Source organism: Corvus kubaryi, unplaced genomic scaffold, assembly GCF_017639235.1.
Source record: "Corvus kubaryi isolate FWS band 111438036 unplaced genomic scaffold, C.kubaryi_AGA036_p1.0 split3-73, whole genome shotgun sequence".
Classification (NCBI taxonomy): domain Eukaryota; kingdom Metazoa; phylum Chordata; class Aves; order Passeriformes; family Corvidae; genus Corvus; species Corvus kubaryi.
The window spans coordinates 12,118,934-12,137,356 of record NW_024582091.1 but is presented as its reverse complement, the minus strand read 5'-3'; the positions used below and the strand labels follow the sequence as shown (position 1 = coordinate 12,137,356).

Below are 18,423 nucleotides of genomic sequence, written 5' to 3'. Positions count from 1 at the left end.
AAAGTTGTATTAAGTTGTATCTAGGAGGAAAGATTCCTCATTCAAATGCACATTTCTTCAATAAGCCCAGGTGGAACACAACGAAAAATGAATTTCTTTTGCTGACAGTTTTTTCTTGCAGTGAAAGTACTTTAATGTGTAAATTCACCAAAAGAAAGAAAGGGAGGCAGTTAATCCTCAATAGCATGTTAACACTTGACCTTCAATACAAATGTGTAAATTAACTGTTAATGTCTCTACCACATATACGAAATATCTTCACAGATGAATAAATTTAACAAAACTTCAAAAGCAAGCCAGTGATCTAAATGAAATGGAAGATGTCTGGTCTTTCATGAGATGAGAGTGCCTCTGTGTCTTCTGGACAAAGTTAAACATATTCAATAGAAAGCTCTCAAACATTGTTCTCTTAAATACCATGTTGAACTCCTATTACTTGCAAGCAGGTCCATTTAAGTTCAGAATGCATTTGTATCTAGCAGATAATAACATCACTGCTTCTACTGTGAACCCTGACACAGAGCAGTTTACACATGAAAGGCAGAAAATCCTCCAGGCTGATCCTTATTATCTAGAGTTCACAATTTGTAAGTGATTCTGAGTGTAAGGACTTAAAAATATGACATAATGCCAGCATAAGAAACCACTAAGAACCTCCTCTCCTCAACATTTTTAAATATCTATGGATAAAAATAACTGTTGGAAAGAAATAAAACTATGCTTTTACCATCTTGAGAGGATAACAGTGGGATTCTGTCAATTTTCAAGTTGTAACTAAGTGATCAATAAATTTATTACTCTTTTTCAAAGACCTTCTATGATTATGCAAATGCCTGAAATGTGGCTTCTGTTAACACACAGAATTTCAATATGAATGTCTTCCAAGATGCCCATGATTGCTGCAAAGTAAAATATATTTTATAGTTGTGTCATTAAATAACCATTCAACAAATATTCCTTCACATCTAACACAGATTAATTATTATCAAATAATAAAATGAGTCCTAATGATAAATAGGAATTCTACATTATTGTTCTAGAACTGAAAAATTTCTGAGACAGAGCCAATCTCATTTCTTTCTTTCTTTCTTTCTTTAGTTACATTCCAGAACTAATTCCTCAGCAAATAGCTTCTCTGATGGCTTGGAAAAAATGGCCACAGCAAGGCTCAATCAAAGGGCATATAATAATAAATTTGACATTACTGAGCGAAATGGGGCCTAGTCCTAACTGGAAGATGAAAGCATATAGGGCTAAGCAAATATGAAATTAAGATTTAGGCTTATTCTATGAAGAGGAAACCATAAAAGTTAACCTTTTATTTAAAAATACAACCACCACTACTAAACAAGACAGCTACTCTGAATTTAGAAAATTTTCTTATTATTTTTTAGAGATTTGTTTATCTTCCTTAGGCAGTGGTTAAGTCCAGGCCATAGCAAAGCACTTTGTCACTATCACTTTGTGATACTGACTTTAGAAAAGGCCTTTCACTAGGCAGTGACTTGGCTTCTTTTTGTGCTAGCAAAGAGAAAGGGGGAAAATAATTATTAAAGTTAAGAATATTTTCCAAAACTTCTAGGGATTGATATGATTACCGACCTAGGCTGGATGCTGATTAAGTATTTCAGCACCATGGGATGAGAAGTGTGACGTGCAGGAGCTCTTCACCTCTAGGCTGATGTACTCCCCTGTACAGGCAAACGCGAGCTCCGTCTGCCACTGAATGCACTGGAATTTCTGTTTGTGTGCAGTGCTTGTGTGACCACATGCAGAACCCTGTTATGGGCTCCCAGGGCACAAGGAAAACATTAACACACTGGAGCAAGTTCAGTGAGAGCCAGCAGGGTGGTCAAGGGCCAGAGCAAAAGATGCAGTGAAAAATGACTGAGAGAAATGGACTTGTACATGCCTAGGAAAAGAAGGCACAGAGGAGGTTTTTGAATGCTGGTCCTATCTAGGCCCTGCAAAATAAAGGCTTTCCAATATCAGTCAAAGGAATCTTTTTATAAAATATCTAAATTTTACTTCTTTCATAAGAAAAGCTTTAACTGACTTTGCACTACAAATGACACCACTTTAAAATGCCAGCTGACAGGCCTACAAAAGCTAGTAATTTAAAGTAAATTTTAAGAGGTGTGAGTCAGCATTCAAAAGCACACCTCATATGTCTGAAAAAACATTGGACACTAGATTTTAGTTCTACAGCCTATCATTCATTTTCCCAGTTTATCTATTAAGGGCTAAGGTGTGTCTCTGTGTGTTTAAAAACAATTTATATGCTATCCAAAACTGCAAATCTGCAATCAACTTCAAATGTGGCACAAAATAAGTAGGCATGAGGTTAAATTATTTCTTTTTCTGAGTCAATTGCATACTGCTAAAATCTTATCACATTTATGCATCACAGTCTCTATGTCCCTTCCATATATTTCATGAACTTAAGTTCAGAAAAAGGTCAATAATTTCCAAATTATCACCTAAACCAGTCTGGAACCTCATAGCAGTAGTCCTTGCTACAACATAGACAAATGCCTCATCACCTCAGTCTTTCACAATACCCAAACATAAGAAATGCTGAACAGTGCTATTTCAGTGTTCAGTTACATATCTGAGGATTTTAAAGTGTTGTTCCTGAAAAGAAAATAAGAAAGACAGAAGACAAACATGAACTAGAGTTGACAAATTTCTTCTTTCAAAACATAGAGATCTCACATGAAACCCTCAACATAATGTTATCTTTCAAATTAAAAGGAACTTCCAATTGTGTTTCTTATACTTATCATTGTGAATTAGAATTTACTTTCTTGGTTAAAACATTAACAAAACTACACTTTCCATATACAACTACATAGAGAAACTTTACTCATAGAACTTTTGTTGTAAAATTATCAAAAAGATTTTTTAAAATGCAGTTCTGAAGCCACAAAGTGTGGATAAGTACTTCACCCAACTCCCAATTTTTCCAGAATGTGCAAATATTTCCACTTACCTTGAATGTTTTAGAAAGGTAAAATGCAAGAAAATAAACAGCCTGAAGCCAAGAACTTTTCAAGGGCTTGAAACAATCTCAAAAATTTATTAAAATCACAGCTACCCATGCTAGAATAGAAATATTTGCCAAATGAATTTTCCTTCAATGGCATGAAAGTAGTAGCTAATGTATTTATATAACCTGTGTATATGTTATTGAGAATCTCTGATTGCAAGACAAATATGCAGACTTTTTATAGATCTAACAGATGAGAGGTTTACCATAACATACTCAGACAAATTACTTCCAAGCCATATTATTGCTTAAACATTCCAACAGTTCAGACTAAATCCTTCTTTAACAGGAAGCAAGCAACCCAGTTGGACCAGTCTCTAAGCACTTCTTCAAAGCCTTAGTATTTCTAGAGTTACTCCCCTGCTACCGTGGACTGTAAAGCCAGTAATTTATTACAGGGATAGACATGATTCAGATGAAATGTAGCTCCAGAGTGCTACATCTCTGTGAGAAACTCAAGTGAAGCAAGAGTGCAGCAAAGTCTTAATTCCTCTCAGGATGTGGCCTGTGAAATGCTGGAAATGCAAGTAAATTTAATTAAATCAACTCTAATCCCCACAAAAACAGATGGAGCTGAGGCATTTATTTCCCAGATATTTTCAAGAGAGGTAATTAACCCACAAACCAACGTACAAGATAACTAGTGGAAGGGAGCTGGCACTGTTGGTGCTCTCTTGAGGAAAAGCAGTAAGCCAGGCCTTGGCTAAGACCTTGAAGATCTCCAGGGCAATCAGACTCAAGGAGATTTGTTTTAGAATAGCACCAACAGCATCAACAAAATCTACTGAACATATTTTACCTCAGCAAAGCTTCACACAGTCTCCAGAATTCTTCTGCCACACCATGTTTGAGGTCTCAGGCATGAAATGATGCAGAATTATCTGTCTGGCCTCCACCTGGTGATTCAGGAGCTCACAGGTCTAGCAGAGGAACTGTGTAAGATCTGCCAGTCAGGATCCTTGGCTGAAGTGTGAAAGTAGCCTTGGTTATTTGTTAAAAAAAAAAAAAAAAAAAGTGGAAGCCCATAACTGTAATTTAGGAGGTTCAGAATGTTCTGTGGACAATTACTACTACTGCTACTACTACTACTATTATTACTACTACTACTACTTATTCTGGTTTTCTACTTTTCCCTTAAACATTTGCCACTGGCTACAGTGGTATGACAGACAAATCAAGAAAAATATTTCGCCTGATCCATTGTCAATGCCCACTGTAATAACAATGCTCTGCACCTATTATATCACCCTCCAGCTAGGGGTGTTAAGATACAGGCATCTATAAATTAAGCCTCAAAAACTCATTGTTACATCAGATTATTTTGCTGGGAAAAACCCAAACCAGGAAAATTCCTTGCTAAAATTATACAAGAAATGTTGTATAGGAAAGGTGATATAATCAAACAATATTCCAATGAAATCTATCCCATTAAGTTACATTAAAAATTTACACAAGTTAAGGATAATTTCTTTTCTATTTGAGGTATTCTCTAACAGTTTCTTAGTTTTCACTGAGGTACAAACAGGGATGGGCAGATCTTTGAATCTTTGCGGCTCTGTATTCAGACCCCAGTGAGAGTTAGGAGAAGTTCCACTTATTTTTTCTAATACAATTACACTGCATACATCATCCATGAATTATATTTATCGTCTTACTGCTCAACCCAATTCCTTTAGGTGTTCCCCTAAAGGTTATTTATAGAATCATACACAGAACAGATGTGAGTAAAAATGCTTTACAGTGGCCAATATACCTATATGTATTTTTATAAAAATACTTTGGGACAAATTCTGTCATAACCTAAGATGGTATGACTCCTTTGATGCAAAAGAGACTGAACTGTGTAGAACTAAACATTTTAAATTTTTAATCAGGAAAGGAGCACAGCATTGCTGCCATCAGTTCAACCTTTCATTGCAGAAAAGAATTATTATTAAGTTCTTGAATAATTTCCTTTTTCTTTTTTTTAATTCTTTCTCATCTTTTAAAAATCAACAATGTAGAAAAACTGATAGTTATGAGTCAAGGCATAAATACTCTTCCATACTGTTTCTGCTGCCTCTATCTGCAGATCTGTGTTTGCAAGGTTCTAATAATTTAAGAGGGATAATTTTTTTTTTTTAAAAGCACAAATTGCATCGCTGCAGGTAAATTCAAGCAATCTCTTTGAATCTGAACATAAGATTCTTATTCTGTCTTATGTAAACAAACTTAAAACAGTCCTTATCTCTTCTACAAAAAAGTTACCACTTATGCTTCAGGAATTGCTGAAAAGATGATAAAGATGATTCCTGAAAATCCACTTAATAAGAGAAAGATACAGAGAGACTGTTGAAAGGCAAGAATTTACTTTCGTTCCTCAGGAGAGAAATTTTCAAATAGATTTTGTTAAGAGAAAAAGAAATTGTACGGAAAAACATTACATCAATGACTAAAAAGCAAAGCAGAGAGGCCTATTCACTAAGAGAAGATGTCCCCAGAGCCCACTGACATTTCCAAGACAGAAAATATCTGTCATGGATTCCTTTTTTATTATTATTTTTGTGGCAAGTAGGAGTTTTTTATATCCTAGAAAAATATTTAAGTTAAGCAGTCTTAATAACATCAGAGTACCATGAAATTTTTTATAACAATTCACATTAACTGTAGAGTCATCTCATGATAAAAACAGAACCGACCAGCTAAAAGTTCCTTTGCTAGTGCTTTTATTCAGATTATTAACCCAGACTTGAAGTTGTCTGATACTTAGGAAAAAAACCTCCCTTGCAAGAGCAAAAGTCTACACCATCATGATTCAATTCAGCACCTGCATGCACTTTTTGAAGATAGAGGTGTGGTCAGCAACTACGATCAAGAACAGCGTGGTACTTTCTCTTACTACCATAAAAGCACAGTTGTAAGACATTCATCCTCTCAGTACTGCCTTGAGAGAGGAAAGTTTTATGGAAACGAGTTCGACTGATCAACAAAGCTCCAGATCATCAAAGGCTTTTAAGCCTCTAACTCCCCCTCACTGTAGCCTTGGCGATCTGACCCAAGGACTCTGCTGAAGGTCACACAGTTGTCTGTAGATGAACACAGAATTCAATCCAGCTTTCTAAATTCCCAGAGTACTAGTCTAATTACACTTCCCACAAATCCTTATGCCTTAAGTAGATTGCTGAGATGATTTTCCTGTATAAGCAGTACTCTGATTTTTTACATATAGATACATCCTGTCACTTTAAAACTACACACCGTTCAGTTGCAAAAATACAGGGGATGGGAGCTGGTTGGTTTTAGGTTGTTTCAATTAGCTTTAATGTTGCATTGGTCAGGATTATTTCAATTACAGCCTCATTCAGCATTCCTATTCAGATAACAACTTTCTTTGTTTTATATAAAGTAATATTTGCATGTACGTGAGGTAATTTTCTGAACACCTGCATTGCCTGCACCCACCCCAGGCTCTCCTGTACACTTATTTTTTGTGTGCTCAGGTGGCCTAAGTGTGTTTAATTGCAGTCTCTGATTTGGTCATCAGATGTCCCTGCACACTTCGTAGGATACTGCACGAGATGTAGTCCCTGGTAAACAACATAAAGCTGAACTAGGTCAGTTCTGGGAAGTCTGCTTGTTGTATTCATGCTTGATACTATCCTGTTAACAGGTCTCTTCTTTAAGAAGGCCTGTTTACCATTTTGAAGATGCAATCCAGGTGTTTACATATCCAGAAATATCAGCTAGCTAATCCCAGTTAAATAGCATCGTTCCTTCTAATCAGTAGGACAAGATGCTGTGGGCTGTCCTTTAAGTCAGCTCTTTCAGTTTGTCCAGTTTGACTAATAGCTTTACCAGTGACAATTAAAGATCCAATTGACTTTTTTTATGTGACATAAGGATATTTGTACTTTCCTTTCCCTCTCTGCTTGAGTCTGTGCCTTTGTACAGCTCTGGCAGTTACTCCCTACTCATCCTCCTTATGCAATATGCAGTCTCCAGAATAATGAAGTAATTTCTGTGGGGATGGAAACCTTCTGCTTTTCCCATAAATAGATTCTTTGGGGATGAAAGCCTGTTGATTTTCTCATAAGCTGTGGTTTTTCATTAGATCGAAATTCTGGACTCAGCAATTTTATAACCAATGCCCTCTCAAATTTAACTACAAATTAGTTAAGCCTTAAAAACATAAACAATAAATCTTAAACTTCAAACTCAGGTGTAAAAAACTACACACTGATTCCCTTGAGACTATAAATAAATTCAACAGGAGCACTGACTGCACAATTAAAGTAGAATAGGCCCATTTGCATTATATCAAAAGAACTGATATTTTCTGTTCTATCAACAGAAGGAATGCATTTTTGTAATGCACTCAAAAACCAGGAATTTTCAGAATTGACCATCAGTATCGAAGTATCCATTCTGCATTTGTGGACATGAAATAAGCCTCACAAAAACGGGAGAAAAGGTGGTTTTCTGCTCTATCACGTGTCAAACTGAACGAGTGCTGTACAGTATTTTTATATTCCCTAATGCTTCAGTAGCTGTCATTTAATTTCACAAATTCCTTTTATAATATGAAGTGGAAATATATTTACAATCATCAGAATTTCCTGTTATTAAATGTTTTTCTCTGTAAAGAAATGTCTGTAAATGTAGCAAAAGCAACAACTGTAGAAACTATTCTAATTGCTTTCCTATAGCACTGAAAGAAATTATGGCTCTTTGATGGGAAGTTTATCTCTGCAATTTAACAAATATGTGTATTCTTATTATTTCCCTTATATTGTTTTATGTATTGTGAACATGTAGGACTGTGTCAGTTTCCTCACCCTCACCAAGCGCTTCAGCAGAAAGATTTTTAGTGAACCTTTTACTTGGTGCTCTTTTCACTGTTTTTGTATTCTGTATAATATGACATAAATAAGTGAACTATATATTACAACAGAGGTTCTGAGAGAGTGTCATGATACATTCCAATCCTAAATTTGCACCAACCTTTGTAAAGGTCAGAGGCATTTGAATCCTTGTGTAAAAAATTTTAAGATGTCTCTGAAACTACAACCTACTTTTACAATCCAGTCACAAACCGGAACAAATACAAATCCAGAATTCAAAACAATTAGCTAGTTTTTCTTAGTATCCTGTTTAAACCATGTCTTTGCCACTTATTTATCATTCTAAGATTTCTACTTCTGTAAATCGTAGCTGACAATCTAAACAATCTAATACATGTATTATGTTGAAGTGGAAAACTATGAACATGAGAAAGGAATATACCCAGGGCTTCAGTCAGACAAACACATGCATCTAAGCTACACTCTGCTCAAAAGTTGATTCAGCAGATTTTGTGAAACAGATCACATACTTTAAGTCAATTATATACCATTTCGTAGAAATCAAGCCAAAACCATGATGGAATCAAGTCTTTTGTACACAAATACACTTGGCAGACTTAGTTACAGGACCCTTCAGATTATAGCTCTCCATCTGTTGTGTGTTAATGGGAATTAGAATAAAGCTAATTTAAGAGCTGAAAGGCAATGCACTTTCACTAAAAAAGCACAAATCCAGTCTACTAAGACGGTTACAAGAAGACTCACTAAAGCAAATATAAGATACTTATCTGCTCTTGCTGGATCTGTGCAATTTTCTGGAAGAAGCTTTCTTCCCATTCAGCAGAAGCTCTGTCTTCAGTCTCTGCAAGTTTTCAGAAGAACAGTCTGCACTTATATCTGAGCTCTATAGAAGAAAATTATGAAGTCCCATGTGGGACTTTTCAGTTAGTTTTACAAAACACTTAAACTGACAACTATTCTACAGCACACTGTTCTTTGTGGAAAGTAATATAATTTAATGAATGCAATAAAATTAAGCATGTAACATAATTCATAGCAATTTAAATTTATGTGCCATTAACTGCTTTCCTGCAGAAAAGCAAAATATAATTTGAAAACATTTCTCCTCCATTGTGAATAAAGACCCAATTTTGAAGTAATGATGATGCATTACAGAAACACGTCTGTACCTTTTGGTAGGCTCTATAATATTAAATAAGGAGCTCTGTATCTTTGCTTTATGCTTCTCAATCATCCTGGCGGTGATAGACAATACTTTATCTTGCATAAACGTCTTATTTTTGCCAGGTAAATCACTTATACCTAGGTCTAGGTATATGCAATCAGCATTCTTCCTCACAGTGAATTCCATTTTCATCCAGTCTGTTCCCATGAGGCATGCAGTGCACGTGGCTTCAATACAGCTTCTACAAATTCAGTAGTGAAATGTTTTTATTCACCGGTTTTGCTTATTTATTTGTTTTGCTGTGAAATTTGCTGGCTGAGCAGTGTTTCCAAGGTACATAAGGAACCAATGTCAAAAGTCTTGCTGGGAGAATTCTAAAGCATTTGAAATATTTTACCATGTTACTTAATCTATTTTACCTTCATTATCAGGAATCTTGTCACATATGTGATAAGACTTTGTTACTACATTGGAAAATTGAATACTAATAAGAGGCTATTACATATGATAAAGTTTTGATCAGACTGTCCTACTGTAGCAGAACAGAAGCCAGTTTCTGGATTTAAAGAATAACATTATAGAAGAACATGGAGTATACTAGCTCTCTTTCATAGCTGACGTAGGAATATTGACAGTGGTCCCATGAATGGATTTGTAAAGCATGTAAAGCATTAAAGATTGGAACTCAGTCCATCTCTCCCATCCTCTTGCCTGGTTTTGCAAAGTTCTAGGATATTTTAGGGAAAAAAATGTGTCTTTTTCCTGAGTGCTTATATACAGCATTATATTCCTTTGCTTTCTATTATTTCTATTTTTCTCATTGTTGATATTAAGTGTTTGCTACTACTGGACCTCCTACTTCTTCTTTCTCTACTTCTTCCTTATGATCCATTTTATTTCATCAAAATAGCTGCATTCCAACCTCTTTTTATTTTGTAGGTTTTTTGGTGTTTTTACACTTGCTTTTATATTATGCTTCTGGATGAAAAACTGGTCATCATGAGGGATTTTTGCTAATCAGTGTGATTTTTTTCTGATCATTTCCGTAACACCAAGAACTCATTTTTTTAATCTATGTAAATTCACTTCTCTTTTCTGACCTTCATGAGTCCCAACTTGTTTGGAAATTTTACTAACAGATAAGTTATACTTTATAGCACAGAGTTTAAAAAAAAATAAGTAATTTTCTCAAAAGTAGCCATTGATGTTTTCATATACAAACAGTGTTAGACTTTTTGTGAAAGCAAGTATCTCACCCTTAAATCCTTTCTCTGGCATAAAAAATGTCCCATATTTGTGTTGCAGAAATAGATGTGACAAATGTCTGAGTCCAAATACAGACAGCAAAAATCCTGAAACTACAGTTCTGGAAAAACCAGTGGGAGAAACAGCCCCCCTTGTCAGTAAGAAAGGCTGATTATCAACAATTTGTATTGCACCCTGACCTATATATCTGACCTGAAACCCTGACCTGCAATTCAGATCATCCAGAGACATCCCACAAGCACATTCATGAAAGCTCCTAGTACACACCAAAAAAAGTTGCTTAATAAGTGCTCTTCTGTATTAAAATCAACTGTCTAGTTTGCATTACTACTAAGACGCAACAAAGCCAGTTCAGGAATTTTAGCTTAGTGAAGTATTCTCTTGGATTGTTCCTAAGAAGGTGTTGGATTTCCCAAAATACTGAATTCTTTCCAGCTGAGAACAGAGAGCCAACTTCAACACTAAGATATACAGACATGTTTTTCATGTATGAAAATGAGAAAATGGGAAAAATATATGGAAAGAAAAAAGGGAAAATATGAATTTGACAGTCAAGGTAGGACAGAATTTTGCTTCCACCTTGTTTATGTAAGTCTAGACAATCATATGCTTATCACTTTCCTAGGGCAAAGCCAACACCCTATCAACAGAATTCCTACAAAGCAAGACCATTTGACAGATGAATGCCTCAAAGGTATTTGAGCAAATGGGCCTCATGTAGAGCCCACAAATAATTTTCAGAGAAAACTCAGGTCCCAGGAAAGCAGGAAATTCTTCACATATCATGACCACACCTACCCATGTGGACACTCTAGGGCAAGACAAGACAGCTGCTAAAATCATGGGCTCCCTGTGACAGATGCTAACCTGGGATTTCATGTGTTCTGTGCATTAAATAAGGATGACCATGCTTGTTTTAAATTAGATAATTAAGTCACTGATAAAATGTTAATATGGAGCTTTGCACTGCCTGGCTGCTTATTTTTTTCCTTGTCTCTCTTTTCTGAGCAATGCTGAGTGTATGCTGCTACAGTTTCAACACTAGCTACACAAAAACACAGATGGACTTTTGGAACTGCTACACAAGTTACAGAAGTTCTCAAAAATGCACATTCAAACTGAATGGCATCTGTGGTAAATGGAAGAAACAAAGGGCATTGACATCCCTCCAAAGACAATGTTCTTTTTCTTTCACTCCAAGTTATTCAAGCTGTTTGAGGGGGTAAGTTGGAGCTAACGCCAAGTCCTCACATGGGAAGACAGGTTAAAGAGATCTGTTTATTTAAAAGTGCTGGTCTATAAAATTCTCCTGGAACATTTTCATGGAATCTAGCTTCCAGGAAAACATCTGAGCCCAAAAAAAGCTTCCAGCCTGATGAGAATGTGAGCAGTTTCACAAAAAACACCTTTTTGCAGAAGCAGAATCCCAAATATCTCATACAGACAGCAGTAAAACAGCTGCCACTAACACCTTTGAGACATGGCAAGAGCAGCCTCTGATGACCTTTACATATAGTGTGATAGTAGCGTTTATTTGTTACCAGAATGTTTATGGAAGTGGGGCTTGTACAATACACACACACAGCATCCCTATTGCACAACAGCTTCTTATCCAAATAGATAGGCAGATAAAAGCTAGAGAGAGGATTAAGCACACAAACAGAGCAAGAGGAGTAAGAGCCAGCAAATTTCATGTCAGTTCTGCTACTTTTGTTTACTTGCCCTTTGGGCAGAGTTTAATTAGCAAGGGATTACTTGAAAAAAAGACAGGACAGAGTATAGGTATTAAAGATAGCCAGAGGGAGGGAGGAGAGGAACAGAAAGAGTCTGGAGTGAGGCTGAGCTCAGAGTCTGTAAGAAATGAAGCTCAGGGGGTGGCAGAAGGTGGCTGCATGGCACAGGGCAGCGCTGTCCTGAACCGGAACTGTAAAAAGCAGTCAGATATCTATGGTGTGAACTGTCTAGGGGCAGAGGCACTACCTTGTCTTGCCTCTAAGAAGTGCATAGCACAGAGGCAGCCCTGAATTGGTAATAAGGACATGCAGCCAGCCAGTGTGTCTCACACAGGTGTGAGGCTACACAGAAAAGTTGCTGGTTTAAAGTTCTTCTGTGCCAGAATCAGCCTTTAGCTGGCTCCTCCAAAACCATTTGTCTGGCTGATCATCAGTGTGATGCAAAAAGCTGCTGGATCCTGGAGGGGGCCTGTTCTCTGCTGTCTCAGACCAGAATGCTGAGGAGTCCCAGTTCACTGCTCAGTTACCTCAGGGGTAAGGTGGGAGGAACCCATATAACATCCTCTTCCATCAGCATCGAGCAGAGCATCAAGCTCGGCTGACAACAGAGCCTGGTTTCTGAAGCCTGCATCCTCCAGGGAGGGCCCTCACTGCATTGCAGCATGAAGTGGGGCCACTGTGGGAACCTGAAGGTAGCAATGAAGATTGAGAAGCTGAAATTAAAAAGATGTCTGAAAAGGAGTTAAATAAACCCTCATGTTAAAACAGTCTGGTGGGAGGTAGAATAAAGGTACACTACAGTTGCTTATTTTTTCCTAATAAAATATGAGCTATTTGGCCTTCTAAATTGTAAGTCTCTGGTAAATTTTGAAGACAGGAGCTACTTGTATATTGCTGTAGCCATCAGTGAAATGCAGAGGGAAAGAAGGAGGAACTGCCAGCGGATGGTGGTATTGTATAACATAAGTAGCTTCTCACTTCTTACGTTGCAGTTCTCTACCAGGGGTAGCTAATAAACACAACAATCCTTTACTCCACTCTCAGCTTTCAAAATAATATACCATAGTGGGCTGGAAAGCAACTTCAGGCTGGGACATAGAGGAGATGAGAAAACAGCAGAAAGAAGCAGAATGAAATTAGGAGATGGAATGAAATAGGAAGGTCAGAAAGCAGAGAAAGCAGATGGTAATATGGGGAAAAGGGACCAGATGAGAGGCCAGATGGTGACCAGGGGAAAGAATAAAAAAATGGTAGTTGGACAAATAATTGGTTGGAAAATGTGATTTTTAAAAATGAATACAAAATATCAAAGACTGAGAATTTAGGGTTTATTCTGAGCTGAAAGGGAAAGAAAATGGGATTTGTGTACAACAGATTTTCTTCTCAGCTCCTCCCTTCCTGCCAACCATATGCCTCATCAGTGCATCTCAGGATGCAGGTCTTAAACTGGAAGTAACTTAACCACAGCTGATCCTATATTGTGAAAATATTTTTGAACTCCAATCCTATTACTTTGATCAATGCTGTGCATTCATTTCTGGGGAAGGGTAATTGAGCATTTGTACCATGTTTTTTGAAATTTTGAAGTCTTTTCTAGGAATCACAGAAATAATGATGATAAAAAAATAAAAATCTGAACAGGTTATTAACAGCACTTCTAACAATACACAAACTTTTTCCTCATCACAATTTTGTTCCAGAAATGAACACATTCTATAAATGTTTTCTTCCCATTCAGACTGAACTTCTCCTTCTTTGAAGTGTAATTCAGCTTTCTAGACTACTAATTGTACATGAAATAGTACATGGAATAATTCTTCCTGCTCTGTGTGTATTATACTCTGAAATCTTTGTGTGCAAATATATTTGCCACATCAAAGAATCCCTGTGAAAATACTGTTTGGAGCTGACTGTGACTTATAGAGGCCCTGCAGTAGTCTGAAGCACTGCTCACTATGAGAGTGTCATAGAATGGCTGAGTGGGCAAGGGGCCTGTGCTGAGCACATTGTCCAGCCCCAAGGAAGACCAGGGTCAGCTAGAACAGGTGGCTCAGTTGGGTTTCACATGTTTCCAAGAATGTAGACTTCACAACCATCTCTAGAGACCACTGTCCCAGTGTTCAATCATTCTTATATTTAAAAAGTCAGTTCAAATAGAATTTTTTATAGTCCAGTTTGTACCCATTGCCTTATATCCTTTTACTGAGGAGCCTGGTTCTGCCTCTTTACTCCCTCTCATCAGGTATTTTTAAATGTTAAGATTCCCCCCTGAGTCATCTCTTCTGAAAGCTAAACAATCCCAGCTCTATTCAGCATGCAGAGTAATACATGTATAATACATTTGGCCTTGTAGAATAGTACACTGAAACTGCAAACACTTCCAGAAATACAAATCTGCAAGAAGGAAAAAAAAAAAAACCTGGAATTGAGAGGTAACTCACATCTTCAGAGAAAAACAAGGTCACAACCTTACTAAATTATACATGACAACTTCTCAAGCTGCTTAATGAAAGTGAAGAGGCAATTTTCAAGTATGAGAACAATTTTACAATAACTACTTTTGGAAACAGTAAAAATACACCCATCCTCACATAAAATAGCCAAAAAGTATTCAATATTTTTCTGTTTGGAAGGGATACCAACTAAGAACTCATCTAATTGATCTTTCCCTGATAGATTTTCAATACCAAAATATCAAAATGAGAAAGAGCAACTGAGCAATAAAACCAAGAACTATAGCATGGTTTTAAAGAATTAGAGAAAACATTTCTATACTCTTATTTTGCATCAGCTACATTCCAAAACGCAGCTACGAGATGCAGATAAAGCCCACTTGGCTCAGAGCACTTCAGAAGTAATGGAAAATAATAACAATAATAATAATAATACTTCATTTAACAGTGGAAGACAAGGTAACGAGGGATACAAGGAACAAAGCATGAAATGAGTAATGGCAGTGTCACACTGGTAATGTTATCATGCATAAACCCTAAGGGAGTTTATTGGTGGTAACAACATTCAAGTTGATTTTGTGAGATTCCATGGAGGGAGCCAGCAGCATCAATACTGGGAAAACCAGCTTCTGCACATACACAGAATCTATTATGTAAGGAATGATAAGCATGATACTGTAAGACATATTCCATCAAAAGTGTAAAACATCTTGTAAGATGAGAGGTCAATACTTGTACAGTTGACAGACAACCTGCTTCCCAAAGCGTCTTTGTCAGAAGACACTTTCACAGCATTACTCTGAGCTCAAACACAGCAGATTACTGAAAGCAACTGAAGCAAAACCACCAATAATATAGATAATAGTAGTGCTTAAATTACTTAAAAATTCTCCAAGTCTTGCTAGGCCTAATTACAGGCAATCTCCACATTATTTCCAGTTTTCCTATATTTTGTTTAAAAAATGTTGAAATTAAATATTTATATTTACTTTTGCTGGACTATGAATCACGGCAGCCACTAACTTTGTTAGTGACAGTTATCAACACACATATAAATCAGGAAGTTTCAGGTCAGGTCCACAGAGTCGTGCTGACTGTCACCTGTCCCTTTCAGAAAACAATAGCAACACACACCCCCTCCTGAAAAAGAAGAGTAAGAAACTGTTAGGTAAAAAATATATCCTGTTTCCACAATAAAGATAAATTTCCAAAGATTTCCATATATTTTTATCTTCCTGGGTAGGTTTTTAATTTCTCTCCATTTAATCACACCTTCAGTGGCACACAACCCAGGTACACACATTAGGGTTTTTTGCAAGACCTTTCCAGAAACTCCTGCCTACCAGCTCAGTCCTGTGCTCAGGAAATACAGTCGTTTCATACTCCACTCTCACATGGTAAATGTAGAAAGTAAAACCCTGATGAACAAATGCAGACACTCTGGATGACAAGGAATAGCTACAAACAGTGAAAGAAAAAAAGTGAACATTGCTAGGCTAAGCAAGAAAGAGTAACTATTATCTTACATTCAAAGAGGGAAAAACTAAGCTAGTCTAAAGATAGAAGCACATGTAGTTCTTTAGACATCTCCCTTCTTGCCTTCTCTTTTACTGCTAAACATCTCTCTCCCATTACCATTAAAAGAAACAGAAATCTGAGCTACCAGATTTCTGCTTCTGTTTAGAGAAAATATATGGCAAAAGACCCCATCTCTGCAGGCTTTCTTCATGTAAAGAGACATATTTGATAGCTTCAGTTTTTTAAAGCTGATAACTACAATGTTCAACTTAATTTGCTACCCTGCTGAGGACAGTTTTGTGAACAGTAAAACCATCAGTTCCTCTATCAGCTAAATCTAGAAAGATCCTTTCCCAGCATCAAGAGAAAAGCAATGTGTCAAGCTCATTATGGCTCCCCATGACAGAAGCTTAAGGCAGCTCCAGGAGTAACAGAAGGTTGTGTATTGGTATGCAAGCAAGTGACCGATAATCTCTTTGAGCAGATGTACTGCAGTCTTTATCTCCATTGACTGGAAGCCTGTGGTCAGCTTGCTGTTTTGCAGCCTAATAGGAAAAAGAAATCATTTCAGTCCCATTTAGATATTAGAAAATACCAAAGAAAATTCATCAACTGTCAACATGAGGATCATTTGTTTATCAGTGATCATCCTAAAGCAGTAGTCTGAGGCTGAGGTATTTTCCTCATAATTATGCTGAATTACTCAGTTACTACCATGTTTTTCCATACCCTTATCTCCCTTGTCACACTAAACAGCATCTAAGTACATGGATCTTTTTAAGAGTGTACAATCTAAAAAAAGTTTCAGAAGAAAGTAGAGGTGATGGGGTCAAGAAGTGATCAGAGATATATTGACTGGTAACTCATCATATGCACATGATACTTTTTCCTGTTCTAAAGGATAAGGGGTTCTAGGACTTCACAACTGTGTTAGCAACAGCATAACAGCAACGATTCTAAAGGCCCCAGAGAAACCTGGAGATATTTTTTGATTGCAGAAGTAATCTAGGGTTATGTTAATGAAATAACATGAAGAACTGCATTCATGCATCACCTGCTTCAATTTTGTGTTCAGGCTAGAATTCCACCATGGTCTCTGCAGCTGCAGTACAGCAGAACATTGGGGTCCTTGTTTTGGAGGAGAGACGTGTCACAGAAAATAGGCAAATTTGCTTTCAGCCTGAGCAGTAAGCTTGACTTTAATGGAAAGTTAGTCTGAGTTAGGGACTACAGTTCAGCGCCTAGAGGTAGTCATGGATGAGATCAAAGACTCAGTTAATCTACTATCTTATCTGTGTTAATGGCAAATAAATGAATAAGAAAATAACATAAAAACCAGGAAAGCTGAAGTGACCCAGTTCCTAGCTTGCCTTCGTTGCATTTGACTGATTTTGTGGAATCTGCTTTTGCTGCAACTGGAAGAGCTTGTGTATCCCATTCCCTGATGGTTTTACTATTCAAAATTGTCTTGAATTCCTTCTTATTCTTAAAGGAAGGAAATTTTTATAATATCATAATTAAATTGGAAAATTGTTTGTCTCAGCAAGCTGCCAAGACCAAAAATGTAAAAGCTCAGGAAGAAGGAAGTCAATAGATGCCTGAAAATGAAATTGGGTATTTTCCTCTTCTTTCTTCCACCTTACAAGAAAAACTGAGTAATTTCATCAAATTCTCTCAACCCTTATGACATTTGTCTTTCAGGCCAAAGACTTCAAGGCTTGGTAATATTTCCTTATAGAGAAACCCATCCATTCTCCTGATAACCTTCACCACCATCTCATTTGAATTTCTATCTAATCTTACTAGGCAATATTGTTATTGCAGGACAAGAATATGAGATATGATTTAATTTTTTAAACATTTTCCTTTCCTTTTTATCCCTTTCTAATAAACCATTAATATTATATTTCTCTTTTTGATCATGGTTAAAGATTGAAAATTATACTTTCAAACTCTCCTTGCCAAATGGCTATTAATTTAGAGCTAATAATTATCTGTTCATCAACAGCATTATTTTTTTTCCCATTAATATACTTTATCTGCATTGTTGTTATCCTCATTGAGCAGCAGGACACAGTTCTGCACCTTTTCACTATTAGTGTAAGTCTTAGAGACTTTGAGAAATTATGCTGCACCATCAACAGATTTGGTTACCTTGCTGAAGTACAATTCTCCAGGTTTGGACCAAAACCTTCCTGAAAACTTAGCTTTGATATAGAGGCTGATTTAAACACTCAGTAGCACAGCCATCAACTCAGAACCTTAATCGCTGAGGTTCTTTGGAACTCTTGAGTCTGTTATTGGCCATTTCTTTTAATTCGTATTTACAGCCTTATTCTCACCCAAATTATTATTCCAATTCTGGAATTTGGTCAGGCTGAAAACTACCTTCATTTTC

At 36.7% G+C, this 18,423-nt stretch overlaps 1 long non-coding RNA gene across 5 annotated transcripts in view; it reads right to left on the bottom strand.

The window, feature by feature from the left end:
• The window catches only part of LOC121659229, an 86,306-nt gene that overhangs the window by 56,060 nt on the left and 11,823 nt on the right, over positions 1-18,423 (bottom strand). For 3 of the 5 annotated variants that reach the window (XR_006014220.1, XR_006014215.1, XR_006014219.1), the window contains 3 exons: positions 15,497-15,647; positions 12,582-12,740; positions 3,849-8,773 (listed from right to left, as the gene is read on the bottom strand). This is a non-coding gene — a long non-coding RNA (uncharacterized LOC121659229). The remainder of the gene's footprint in view (positions 1-3,848; positions 8,774-12,581; positions 12,741-15,496; positions 15,648-18,423) is intronic. The other 2 variants (XR_006014218.1, XR_006014217.1) reach the window with 2 other exon arrangements.